At 47.0% G+C, this 14,296-nt stretch overlaps 1 protein-coding gene and 1 long non-coding RNA gene across 5 annotated transcripts in view; one reads left to right on the top strand and one right to left on the bottom strand.

Moving 5' to 3' along the window:
• The window catches only part of LOC311423446, a 249,558-nt gene that overhangs the window by 90,588 nt on the left and 144,674 nt on the right, over window positions 1-14,296 (top strand). The gene's annotated exons all lie outside the window — the stretch shown is intronic.
• The window catches only part of HIVEP3 (HIVEP zinc finger 3), a 298,262-nt gene that overhangs the window by 255,939 nt on the left and 28,027 nt on the right, over window positions 1-14,296 (bottom strand). The window contains exons 1-2 of one of the 4 annotated variants that reach the window (XM_084497413.1): window positions 7,758-7,785; window positions 4,934-5,042 (exon numbers count right to left, since the gene is read on the bottom strand). The gene's annotated coding sequence lies outside the window, so the exon portion shown is untranslated. Of the gene's footprint in view, window positions 1-4,933; window positions 5,043-5,173; window positions 5,408-6,145; window positions 6,162-7,757; window positions 7,786-14,296 lie in introns of those variants that run through there. The other 3 variants (XM_084497414.1, XM_084497412.1, XM_084497409.1) reach the window with 3 other exon arrangements.

The following is a 14,296-nucleotide window of genomic DNA, read 5'->3' as shown; positions in this document are numbered from 1 at the left end:
GCTTACTGGAGACGTCCCAGCCGTGCCGGGTCGCACGCAGCATTAATTTCTAGCAAATACAGAGAGGAGTTTTCTGGAGAAACCTGGCCAGACTGCTTCTGTACAGCCATTAAAAACAAAACAGCCTTTTGGCTCGACAATTTTCACTCCCCCCTAAAATTCACTATGGTGCCAAGACCAAAAATAAATAAATAAATAAATCAGGGCAAAGATATGAGTTATAAGCAACCAAAACCAGGATGTCAGCATGGGAACCCACCTGCAGCATTCAGGACTACGATCCTGTCTGTGACAGCCAACAAGGAATCAGGTTGAGTCCCCAGGGAGAGCGATGAGGGCTAACAAGTGTGGCTTGGGAAACTAAATCTTATGGGCAACTGGGAACTGGCTTTGGAGGATTGCAAACAGCTTGGAAACGGAGGATGTAGGATGGATGCAGGTAAGAGGGACCGGGACCGAGGCAGGAGGGGATGTTGCCTGCACAGCTGGGCAAGGCACAGGGCTCTGTCCTTCCACGCATGAGCATTTATTTAGAAAACCCCACAAGCTCCAACCACACCTCCTTGCCATTTTTTCCTTTGCTTATTTCTAACCTTCTAGACATTTTGATTTCAAATTCATCATTCAGCAGGAATGCCCGCTGGGGTATATAAAATATGCTTAAGCTCAAAAGGCACCTAAAAAAAGGGGGGGGGTTAAAAGTTTTGTTTATAGCGGAGGTGTGTTTTGAAGGACTCTGAGATCATCCCTGACATCATTACAAGCAGCGCTCGCCTTTCTCGTTCGCACTTTAACAGAATGATAAATTCTGCGGTGACTTATTTTCAGCAGATTACTCGTTACATCAGGGTTTACTCACTCCTTTTTACCGGCAGCCCCCAAACGGGGGCCATGAGTCAGCAGCAGCCCTGGGCCCTTCCTCCAGGGATGTGGGAGATGGTCCAGCCACCCGCGGTTGTCTCCTCAGCCAGATTTTATTGACCAAGCTCCTTTAGAAGGTGCCCGTGCATCCCACATCAAGAGCTGCCAGAATGTCGAGATGGCACATGGGAGGGGAAGCGAGCAAGAAGTAGTCTCTCCATCACGTTTTTGTCCCAGCTGTAAAACATCTGGGGCGTTTGAGAGGGTGCTCGACTCATCCAAAGTCCCGTGGGATTCCCACACGGGAGCCCTGGGGCAGCAGGGCTGTGGGATCATCCAGCTGCAGGATGAGTGAGGCTCATCCGCCAGGACCATTAGGGTCGGAGTCATTAGGGCATCCCGGGCCACAACAACACATCCAGCCCCAGCAGGAGCCGTCCCAGCAGCTATTTCTGGGGCTCCCCCTCCCTCCGCTCTCAGGGGACACCAGCAGCATCCCACAGCCCTTGGCTACGAGGGCTTTCACACATGGCTTGCTGAGCCCCGAAGCTGGCCACACCACATGCAGTTATTCAAGTTTTTGGTAACAGCGACTGGTCGCCGCATTCACCTCCCAACAGCCCAGACTCCACCACAACCCCAGGAGCCAGGGCTGCTCCTGCTGCTCGCAGCATCATCTGCACAAACCACATCTAACCACGTGGAGCGTCTGTACAGCAAGAGACATGATTCCCGCCCCCCCCCCCCCCCCCCCGTGCATTTTCCTCTGGCACCAGTGCCTGCCCAGCAAATACTCATCTAAAAAAACAAAAGCGAGCAAGCGCTGCTGTCTGCAGTTGGAGCTTAGAGTCACAACTTATTACTTGTATTTTCAATCTGCCAGGGACCCACGCTGAGATCTTGGCCAAATGAATCCCCGCTCCCCCACCCCCATTTCCCACACAGCAGAGAAAGTAAGACACAGAAAGGTTAAATGGGAACAAAAAAAGGCCATGCTGCTTTTTCCCCCCACCTCAGTTCACCACTGAGATCAGAGTTGAGCAAATCCATGACTTACAGAGCTGGTACATTTCCGTTCTTGAAATAAAATTCTCCAAGCTTCTTAAAGAACTAAAAGAGATCGGAGCTATGAATTGTGCCACCCCTTTTGAAGCAAGACCAGTAATATAGCTAAACATGGATATATAACAACCCACCCTCACCTGATGATCCTCAGATAATGATGTGCACCTTTACGCCATCAAGCAAATCAGCATGTTGGGATGTACAGTTCCTTGGTGCATCCATCCTAGCCAGCATCATACATCTGCCTCAGCTGAGCCAGCTGCAGATATTTAACTTTACATGGAGAAAGGAGATTTCTTTTAGCCACAAACAAGCCTAGTGTGGTTTGCGTTCCTACCAGCACAAGACAGAGGAGCTGTCCCCCAGCTGGTCCAACTGAAAATGCTGGGTTTAGGTCAGCATTAGGTTACTGATCTCCTGGCACCGGTACCTTCCTCACCAGTTCCATGTCATGAGCAGAGATCACCAAGATTTTTGGTAATTGCTGAGCCAGCCCAGGGCCGGGTGGAAATCCAGAACTAAAGTGCACCCCAGGAGCCCTCGAGGCGTCTGTGAAGCCCACCTACAGCCATCAACTTTCCCAGCAATATCCCCATCGCACAACTCGACTGAACAGGCCAGCCACGTTTTCCAGAAATGAGCCAAGATGCTGGAGAACCCATCTGAAAGCCACAGCCTTCCACGTCATCTACATTTACAGAAGTTTTACAACTATTTCCAGCAAAATAATTAACAGCTTCCTTTGTGAGCACGATACTAGCGGGTGACCGGGGCTCCTCGGGGAGTGACAGTCTCTGCCCTTGAGTTTCACTTCCCCTTCTTGGGAGGTGATGAAAGAATACAAGGCGGATTGACGCAGGGCCACCAGCTCCCACCGGTCCCAAGGTACTACAGAGACTCCCTAAAAGGGCAGCTCCACGTGGTGCTCAGCTGCAGCCAGATCTGCAGAGGAGCACGCGGGCTCTTTGCAGCAGGAGACAAAATTCGCTGTGTCCTGCTAACGCTGCTGGGAGGGAGGGTTGGGCAATGCAATGCACGAAGGCTTTTTGTGGCCCCAGAGCAGGAGCTGGTGCCTGACACCACGATGAGGCAATGTTTGGAGATGATTTAGTAGGAAAGGAGCCACCTCCCCTTCCTCCCCCTCCTGAGTCCCCAGCTTGTTTGGGCTTTTTCTCAGGAGCCTTCTCATCCAAACCATTTCCCACCAGCGCTGATGACCGCTGCCAACCTCAGCAAGCTCAGGGCTGGAGACCAGCAGCGATCTCCTACATGGCACCACCCCACAAAAAAACCCACAGAGCAAGCAGGCTAGCCAAGGGGAAGAAATAAAGACCAACCCCCCTGTGTTTCATTGCAGCTGGGAGGAATTGCATCCAGTTGATTAGAAACAAATCTCCAAAAAGAAGAAAAACTAGCACAGCACTGGGTTCGTTGGTACAGCACCAAAATTGGCAAGAGATGAGCATCGCTGGCTCGGCATGAGGGAGCATGAGGATCTGGGGGATTAAATACCTGCTTCCCTCTCACTGGATTTGCCATTTCTGGATGCCTGGAAGGATGAGGCAGGGAGGGAGATGCTCACACAGGGCATCAGACAAGACCCCAGGGCCAGGGACCTTTCTGCTACCTCTGCCTGTCCTCATGAGCAGATATAGACAAAAACCAGGCTTAGAGGAGCGTTTCCTTACCACTGGGTCAAAAGCATATCTTAATCATATTTAAAATCATATTCTCCTGCCTGCACCCCACATCAAACTCAATTTAAAAATATTTGCCTTTAGAAGAAGGGAGGAGGGGGAGAGCAGACTACATATTCAGGTTTGATTACTTTATATCTGTCAGGTTAAATATTCACAAGTTCTCTTTCTAGGAAGCCTCAAGGGGTTGTTTATATAAAATAAGTATTTTATTTTATGTGCTGCCCGCTCTCAGTTTGCACAATTAATCAGGGGTAAACTTTCTGCAGACCCTTTCCTTAACAGCCAAGCAAAAAAAAAAAAAAAACAACCCTGCAAATAATCTTGCACACAGACATAACAGAAATACCTTGCTCACAAACACACTTAAATACACCGAGATATAAACACAAACTTCCAGACAAAGGCCTGATTTCTGCCCTCAGAGGTTCACGGGGCTGGATGATCCCAGTGCGGGCAGGATTTGGCCATCGGAGAGGCCACTGCAGTCCCTGCTGCAAGCCCCAGCTTGCAGCTGGGGGAAACCACAGCAGAAAACCCGGAGCCTGAGCGAGAACCAGGGCCAGGTATAGCACAGGGCTGCTGCGGCCGGGGGAAAAACTCCAGCTGCCAGCAAAGGACAAACCTCTGAGGAGAACATCCCAGCGCTGCCCGGATGCCAACACCGAGCGCACGCAAATAAAATTAAGCAGAGGGAAAAGAGAAAGGCTTTGTGCAGGCAAGAAGGTATTCAGGGATATGTTAAAATAGAGGTTGCAATATTAAAAAATAAATACAAATGTATATATATATGCTGTAGCATCAGGTAACAGTGGCTTGGCTATATGTGGGTGAAGGGAAGGGGAGCAGGGCCGCCCAGCATCGCCCCGGGAGGACGGGGCTCCCCACGGAGCAGCCCCACACCGGACCTGCACGCCGCAAGAAATACTGACAACCCACGCACACTGGGAGAAAATGAAGTTGCTGTCAACGGACGATAAATTCATGCGACAGGGAGAGCAAAGGAAGCCGGAGCGGGCGGCGGAGTCGCGGCGAGGACAGGGTTACGGGGCGGCTGCACGCCCGTGACACCGCTGAGGTTACCTCGGCTGGGGAGCTCGCCCATCGCCTGCCCAGTGGCCAAATCCGGCACCCAGGGATGTACACACACACACACATTATATATATATACACACACACAGCAGCAACCTGACACCTTTCGGGGGGAAGCAGAGGCAAAATGGAATCTGGCTTGTGCACCCGCAGTACGGGGGGGACTGGACCATCTGCAAACGCGCACGCAACAAACAAAAAATCACCCCAGTGCCTACCTTTGGTGGGTGCAGGCAGCGGATCCGGAGCTGGCTGGGGTCGGGGGCTGTTCCCGTCTTTATGAAATGTTCGGCTCAGCCGGTGCTATTTGCATTCTTTCATTAGCACCTGTTTCAAGTGAGGAAGGAGAAAGCTCATTATGAGATCAGCTTCCTTTCAAAATAAATTATTAAAAATATAGAGAGATGCACGCTGCCAAATAATAATAACGCTAATAAAAAAAAAAAAAATACATGTACATTAAAGCCCCAAAGTAGGCAGTTTAATAATGGGAGATCTTGCAGGTTGTGAGCATGCTCCAGCCGGAACAAATCCTTCCTCTGTTATTCCTCTGAATAAAAATAAACCACGCTCAAGAAACCCAAACGGAAGCTTCCTCCTAGAATCCCTGCTGCTGAAAAATATGTAATAAATTCAGCCCGAAGACGCAGACTCTAATCAGCAGCTGTTTTCTGGATCCAAAGCCAGCCAAAGCCTCTCTTGTCTTTTCCCACTATGAGTCTGGGCCTTTTTGAAAAGGGTTTTAACCTTTTAAAGATACAGTGCACCAATTATCACTTCTGGAGGACCGTCACCCACAGCACAAATAAATTAATAAAGCGGCAGCAGTGGCACAGTTGGAGCAAGGGGGAGGTGTGTTTTGCATTAGCAGCCCTTCTACATTAATATCGTTATAGATTTTTTTTAATAGGATTCCCCCCCCCCTCCTCTGGGGGGAATAATAATAAACAGAGAACTTGCCACTCGGCTCTTGGATAAATGCACAGTCATTATAAAAATGAACAGCTGCTGGATGCGATTCAGGGAGCTGCATGGCCGCTCCTGATCAGGGTTGAATTGGTTACCACTGATTTTTGGTATTAACAGTTTCCGTCCCAGGCGGTGGTGTGCGAGGGTTAATGACATGCAGCGAGCAGCTCTGTTAAGTGCTTCCCATCAAACTGAGGCTCGGGCTGCAAAGTTTTAGCTGAGCAGCCCTGGCACAGCAAGAAAGCATTCTGCAAGAGGTGGGATTTCGGTTTTAGCAAACCGCCCCCCTCATCCCCCTCCCCCCATTAATTTAAACCCAGGACCCAGGAGCAGGGCACAGCTTCCTGGGGACAGCACGGAGCCAGCTGGGGCTCCAGGGGGGGGCAGGCCCTCCTAAGCAGCAGGGCCCCAGGCCTGGCACCCCTGGAGGTGTCCCCTGGGGCCACGAGCACCCAGCCCACCTGGGTGCCAGCCTCATTATCCTGGGGAGCAGCAAGCAAGGGGCTATCCCCGGGTGCTGCTCAGTGGCCAGCCCTCTCCGCAGCCCCCGGGCACGCAAACCATGGGAGTGAGCAGTCCTCCCTCCTTCCCCCCCCCCCCCCACCTCCACTCCTCCTCCTCCTCAGCAGAAAATCATCATATTTCATGTGTTGCTGCTCCAGCCTCGCCAATTGGCTGGGCACCCGCAGGCGGAAATGTCAGGAGCAGCCCAGCATCGGTGCCGCCCGCAGCCACCCACTCCCCCCGGGTCCCCCTGCAAACCGCAGCCTGGGGGGCACAGGGCTGCCTCTCAAATCGGAGAAAGAGAGGTTTTTAAAACCCTCTGGCTCCGCTCCAGATGGACGCAGGCTGCCAGCAACTTGACCTTGACATGCACACTGGCAAGGAGCATTTTCCAGATGACGGAGACCCAGCCCAGTGGCTCCTCACCAGGCTGCACCCAGCAGTGGTCATGCCACCAGTACCGAAGCTGTCCAGAGGGATGACACCTGGCAAGCAGATTTTCATTTTTCCACCGTTTTCCACACTTGATGTGATCTTTTACAGCTTGCACTCACTTTCTAGACCTTTCAGAACCAGGCAGATCAGCATGGTTCTTTATTTTATTCACTAGAGGAGGTGGGACTTGCAAACATTCAGGCTGAAGCTACCCAATGTACAGCAACGGCTCAAGCAGGGAGGCAGCCCGAAGCTTCTCATCTTCTGGTTGTTCTCAGAGCAGGGGGAAAAAAATCAGTCTTTGGGAGATGAGGCAATGGAGTACAAGAAGCAAATGAATCCTTGTGAAAACTGGCATCTACCTCCCCTGCAAACAGCATCCAGAAACTGAAGGGGGATGCAATCGAGGACACTGGAAAGTCTTCTGCTAAGGAGCAGCTAAGCCATGCTTTCATACTGGCCTCTGTAGCACAACGGGAGTGTAAAAAACAGGGGAAATATGACAGGCAGAAAGCTAACTTATTTTTCTGCCAAAAAAAAAAAAAATAAAGACAATTTGTGGCATTTATGGCACAAAACAGCTTATGAAACCCACAGCTCTCTACTGATCATGAAGAAGTAAACAAAGTGTTATAATGGAAGAATGAAAACCAAAGCTTCCTCATCTGACCTTCTCAGGAGGAGCCCGAAGGCCACGTCCAGGCCCAGCAGGCAGCTCCAGGCTGGGGCAGCCACCAGCGGCCTGCGCCGGCCTCCACCTCCCCGTGGCAAGGCAAGTGCTTTGGCACAGCAGAGACTCATCACCACTGTGTGTCACTGTAGGCATTGAAACAAGTGCAGGAAGAGGGAAGAAAGCAAGATAATCAGGCCATTAAGCCAAAGACCACTGTCCGAGTCCACACAGACACAGCTCTTCATGTTTTTCTTCCCTTTCCCGATTTCAACAAGAAGGCATTTTGGCACATCAGCTAGTCTGTGCCATACATGAGAGATGAGCCAAGATTCTCCTGGCACCAGACTGCTCCATAAAAGAGCACCTGAGTGAATCAATTTGGTTATCAGCGTGGTGTCAACAGATTGGCACCATGCTCCACCAAGGCCACCACCCTCACAAGGGCCCAGCTCTCCACATACCGCCATGCTCCACCGCAGAGACCTTGAGAAGTGACTCGTCTGCTCGGGCCTCATTTTCCACACCCACAAGTCACATGTGAAAATAGCTGTGCTAAGAAAGTTCACTGAAGTGTCAAGTTGACATTTGAACTCCTAAACAACCGATAGCAAAACCAGAGCAGCCGTCACCTCCTAACACAGTGCCCAGCAGTCTACTCAAAAGCCTCATGCAGGTAGGAGCAAATAGCCCAAGCCCTTGAGAACAGGTCACCACACTGCCCAGGGCGAAAGCCTGTTTGAACAAGAGATTTATTTATATATATATTAAGGAAAATACACAATCAGCTTAAAAGCTGCAGTGGTTATACACCTCCACTGCTAATTTTGAGCCCCCATATCAGCCTGCATTTACCTGGCTTCAGCTCTCAGTTTGGAGACCTGGCCATTCTTAAGAGTGCTAAACAAGGAAGGCACAGAGTTGTGTTATTATTCCCCATGAAGTTTCAGTAAAAAGCTTCAAAACAGAGCAGGAGATAGAAGAGACAACATGTTACCAGCTCTGCTCTTACAGACCGTTACCATGCTGCTGTTGTCTCCATAAGGGAAGGTTAAGTTTCTCTATACAAGCTCTTCGGCTTTGATGCACATTCCTCCTTTATGATGGCTCAAGCTTCCCTCCGATTTCATGTGATTTTTAAAAGATCCTTCCAGAAAGCCAGATACTAGAAGGCAACACAGAAGTTGCAGCAACAGCACCAGGAGAGCACGACCACCTGATCCCCATCCCCAGAAACAGGACTCAAAGTTATCCTGAAAGCAATTACTTAATGAGGTTTTAATCCTTTTCATGTGTGCCATGTTGAGTTTACATCATCCTTTCTTACAGAAAACAGCATGCATACAACATGCAAGTGCTTTGTACCAATTATCTTCACGCTGTTAGCCTTTATATTTTATTTTTAAAACAGTGATACAAATTCAGCTTTCCTCCACTATCCTGAAACTTTCTGAGCAAGTTCAAAAATCGGTATAAATCAACATTAATGGCAGGGAGAACTTCCTGAATAGCAATGAGAAGACCTGCATCGCAAGTCATCTGTGTCTTCATGCATTAAGCAGGCAGAAACAGGTCTGAAACCTGGGAGACCCCATCCCCTATGGGTGCTCCCTACACAGCAATGTATACCCTCATTAGAGGTGACACGCTCCACAAAAGCTGAGCTATTAAGTTCTGCAGGGCTTGTTAGTTGGGCTCCATGCTGCACCCAGTCTTGCTGAGAACTTGCAGGACTGCCCAGTCTCCTGGAAAAAGCTGTTAGTTGTTGGGTGTTTTTTAGGCAGGACTTGCTGCTAACATATCCAACTACTGGTGTTATTTGAGAGGTCAAAGAAACTCACCATATTTCCATCCTCCTCCTTTTTCTTCCCATGAAAATAACAGAAAAAGTTAATACAATTCATAATAATTCTTCTAAATCAGTTGATATTTCCCTGTTGATGCTTTTGTAAACCCTAAGATGCTTTAACCCTGAGTAGGTGGGGATGAACAAAGGCACAGGGAGCAGCTTGGTTAGAGCTTGTCCCAAACCCCGCTGGGATTATCTGAAGGAGGAAATATTCCCCCACACATTGCACAGGATACATCCTTAATGCTGCATGCATGTTGTGCACAGTACAGCATGCATTGCTTAGCCGGTGAGGTTGAGCTCTCTTCATGGGAATTCAGTTCAGCACTTTGGTTCTGACATTAAATAGGCATTCTCTTGTGAAAAATGACTAAGAAGCATGTGAAACTCCATAGTTTTTGCCTTAAAGGTATATATCAAGCCTGTTCAACTGCAGGCATATAGTTGTATTTCCTTTTAATTACTAGCTTCAGTAATGCTCCTGGGATCCAAAAGGCAAAGTATGGTGGCTGTTTTTGCTGTTTTAATTCTTACACTTTTTAATAAGCAATAAAAATAGATGCAAAACAGGGTTTTGATTTCAAGTCCTCTGCAACCACTGCCTTCCTGGGACCTAACAGAGCAAAACAAAAAGAATTCCTGGTGCCACTACACAACACATTACATTTGGATTGTACTGCAGTTTAGGTAGATGCAGAAGATAACAGCATGTAGCAGAAGAAAGGATGAGTTGTAACCAGGGGAACAGACCACAAGGCTGTGAGTGCCATCAGAGCCCTGAGTGTTCGTGCTTTAACCAAGCCAGAGGGTTTGGTTAAACCCACATTGCTCGCTGCAGCTGGGGATTTGGCACAACAGCATAGTATGGAGCAGTGCAGGACGGAGAAGATATGGAGGACCACTTTTTGCTGTTCATAGCTGGCTTTTTGTCTTGTAGAGTTACTGCTTGCAGGATAACCCAGCAGCCTGGTCCTTTGATGGACAGTGCCATCAACTCATTCTTGAAATTTTTTGAAAAATAAAAAAGCAATCCAATTACACAAAAATGAGAGCCTGTAGCAAGTGTCTATGGAGTTTGGGTAGGGTGGGCAACTGTCTCCATTTCCCCATCACTGCCCCACAGAAGGGCTAAAGTTTGTTCCCAATGGGGCTGAATCCCACCATGGAGGTGGAGGTTCCCAATCCACCTCTGGGGCTTATGGAAACCACTGGTGCAATGGGACATGGCTATGACAACCAGAGGTAACATCACCTGCCCTGAACTCTGAATGGGTGTCTCAGGGATGGTCATGAGCCTATTATCGACCTCTGTTTATAATGGAAATGATTTGTGTGGCTGTTCTGGATTGGTTTATGTTTGGTTTTGGAGGGGAGAAGGCTGCATTTTCCCCTTTGGAAGGGTGGTAATTCCCTGCTACAACAAAATTTATCAATGCATTTTGGAGTATGCATACATTTGCCTTGGATTCCCATTACATCATCTGTCCTCATTTTAGAATACAAATCTCTAAACATGCATACCTGTCTGTATGCCCAGAATGAGCACATAATAGCTATGACTGATTAAAGAACAGAAGTTTGCAAATTTTTGGATTATTACTTCTAGCTAGTTCTGTGATCTGAAATTGCCATCCGATACCAAATGACGTGTGAATCCCAAAAGATTCAAGTTTCAGATTAGAGAACTGGTTGATATTCAAGGAGAGTTTTTCCTCTCAATTTTCACTGAGCTTCACAACCTAATACTCCCCAGATCAGACATGTTTTTTTCTCAACTAAGCAACTGGTATAAAAATCTACCATCATGTGATGAAGAATGCAAAAGAACAGAAAAGACAGCCGTAAAAGCTTATGAGTGAATAGTCTTGATCTCATGTTTTTGTTTTGGTCACTAAACAGCAATATCTCACCTCAGCATCCATCAGTCAAAGTGACACAGGGATAAGTAACACAGGGATAGGAGCATCACCTCCCCACTGATCCCCACAAAATTTCTCCTTTCTGCTCCCTTGCTACTGTCTGTGATTCTTCTCAGAGCACCTTGTGGGACTTTTTAATGTCCCAATGGCACAAGAGGTTTCAATGATCTCAACTGCCAGGAGTAGAGGGATGAGACGAATGAGCTTCTTCAGAAGAAATCATTTTGTCTAAGTATGGCACTCCGGTAAAGTTTGAAGTTTAATGAATCACATCATCATTCAACTTCACTTCTAGCCTGAATTGCATTAGAAAAGTCTGTAAGAATAGCTAAGTAGTAAGATGGGTTTTGCTTATTATTGTGGTTCTGCCCCCCCACTCCCTCTCCATTTAAATCATTCCTTGTTCTCGTCAAACAGAGAACATTATCAAATTCCTCTACAACATGTACAGGATTGTGTGTTATCCCTCTACAAAGATCCATATTAAACCAACCACAGACAATAACCTCATACCATTCAGTACAGGAAGCATCATAATCTGCCATGCATTAAAGGTCTAAAAAAACCCTGCCTAATGTTAGAAGAGTCTCAAGCTGTTAAGCCACTACTTAACTACGGTAATTCACCATGAAGTCTCTCCCATGGCACAGCTAGGGACTTGTTTTCACTTTCTAATAATGAACACGTGTCTCAGGCATTTAATGAGTTCCCGAAATAAGTGAACCAAAAGGCAGAATCCAAGAGGTTTCAGTGCCCAGAGAGATAAAATAAAAATAAATAAATAAATAAATAAAATCATAATTAAAATAGTGAATGGGCAGAAGAATAAAACAAAGGCTTGGGGTGGTGATAAAATCATTTAGGTGGAATAGGGAGTGTATTGCTTTCCTGTTCCAAAGGGGTTTTGAGCATGACAGAAGGCAGCTGCCCTTGCGGTACATACCTGGGGGTCTACAACTATCCCCCCGCTTAATGTCTTGTATCTTCAGGAATACCAGTCCCTCATCGGGGATCCAACACAGCAGTTATTAAAAAAAATGCAAAAACATTGTGCACTTTGGTAGCATTTTCCCCCAAGGATATCAAAACACTGCAGATGTTAATGATACCTTGCTGGTTTATCACAGAATCATCTGTTCAAAGATATGCACAGAGAGGGACAGAGAGGATAAGTGGTGGAGAGAGCTTTATTTTGAACTAGCAGGGAAAGTCTGTGGGTTTTGACTGTGAGCTCTGCTACAGGGACTGGGCTGGACAGCCCACTTGGTTAGATCTGGAGTTACCATTATCACAGACCTATCACCCAGGTGGATTAACTTTTAAAAATTCTGGAAGTGTTTGGCCTTTATGTCATTTTAGTTGTTTTAATTATCATTATTTTAGATGCCAGCAGGAGCATGTTTATATTCTGTTGCTGCACTAGAGCAGGAGTCAGGGGCCCACAAACCTGCGAACTGTGCAGCCTTTGCCTTCTGGTCCTGCTGCTGTAATAGAGGACACGCGGTGCAGCCTCCAGGCTTGTGCCAGCACAGTGCTGTGCAGAGGAAGTCTTGCCAAGCAGAAAAACCATAGGGCAGAGGCTTCATTTAGAGAAAACCAGACCCAGCCACTATGAAAACTACATTTTGTGGATCTAGATAAAAACTCTGCTGTGCTTCAGAGGTAACCATATTTCTAACACAGCAAAGTGCTTCCTTCCTAATCAGATTTGGAAAACTGGACTTAGTGCCTTTCCCTGCACCCGTCACTTCACAGTTACCCAAGTATAGATGTTCTTCCAGTTTGGAGCTGCAACATCTTAGAAGATTAAAAAATAGCAGTGGCTGAATCCTGGTCTTGTGGAGACACAACATACACAACATTCGGCCATGAGGAAGGATGGTCAAAGAATGCTGGGTTGCTCATAACCCCAAAGCCAGAAAGTTTGGAAAATGGGGCAGCCCAAGCTGCAGGTCTAAACTACAACCTGAGGATGGTCCTTGTCTCAGGCTGTCCTCTGAACTCAGCCCAAGCATGAGTGGCAGGAGACCTCATCCAGACCAGAACCACTCTAGGAGCAAGGAAGCAGAACAGATACTGCAGCCCCCTGAAGGATTAGGAGGTTTGCATCCACCCTGAGCTAACTCACCTCACCAAATGTAACAACCAAAGGCAGCCCTCTGCTGTGGCCACGATGACTATTTTGCTTTTAAAATGACATTGACCTGAGTGCACCCAGCAAGCAACACTGCCAGTGACACCTCCCATATAATGGGGTCCATGGTTGAATTTAAACATCAAGTGCAGCGGAGACCTGGTGTTTGAATTTAAAGTATGAACATTCAGAATTAAAAGCACAAGTCTGCAAATGTTAAATGACAAATGTGGTGTTTCCTCCTAGTTTTCATGGTTTGCAGTTGCTCATCATGGTAAATGCTGCAGCTTAGGTTTCACTCCTGCCATTCTTTCTGGGTGCAGTTTCTTGTGTGCACACATTAGGGAGAGCCCTTCCATTCAAACTAGGTAATCCTGAGTAGAAAACACCTACACAATGGGATTCAAAACCAGGCACTGAAAACTTTTGTTATGTTTGAGTTGCTTATTGAAATACTTCTGTGCATTACACTCATTGGAGTGTTTTAAACAGTAGAAAGTCAGAGACAAAAAAAATACTTTGGAATTTTTAGGTTAAGATCTGCAGCAAAACTTTGTTTCAAATTGGGCTTACAGAAAGAAAAATATATTTTGGCTGAAAGCCAATTTTTAAATTTCTAATTAAACTTTTTCATAGCCTAACCCTTGATAATTTATATAACCCATTACACTAAAGGGGTTTAGAGAGAGCCCTGCACCAGATCAGGCAGAAATAACCAGAGTTCAAAGGATTTGCTCTCGATTAACCCTAGAGAAAATGAGTTCAGCAACAAGCAAGGGATGGTAGTAGATGGTAAGAACTCAGAAATGTATTTTAGAAGGCTGAGTAAACACTGGCTTGGTAGATTTTACCAGTCAGAGATAGGCCGGTAAAGTTGGTTATTCACATAAAGAAATATGAGTTTTACGTTAATACCAAGAAGCAACCAGCATACAAGAGAATTCAAGCGTGTAAGAAGTCATATCTTTTTATTAAACTAACTAAACTGACTGGAACTGAAATAAATGGACCAGCATGCCTAAGCCCTTGCCTGTTTTTATCAGTCTTACCAGCTGGTCCACTGAAAGATATGGCCAGTCCTTATAAACTGCTTCAATACCT

Source organism: Aythya ferina, assembly GCF_964211825.1.
Source record: "Aythya ferina genome assembly, chromosome: 24".
Lineage (NCBI taxonomy): Eukaryota > Metazoa > Chordata > Aves > Anseriformes > Anatidae > Aythya > Aythya ferina.
This window is presented reverse-complemented; position numbering and strand designations above follow the sequence as displayed.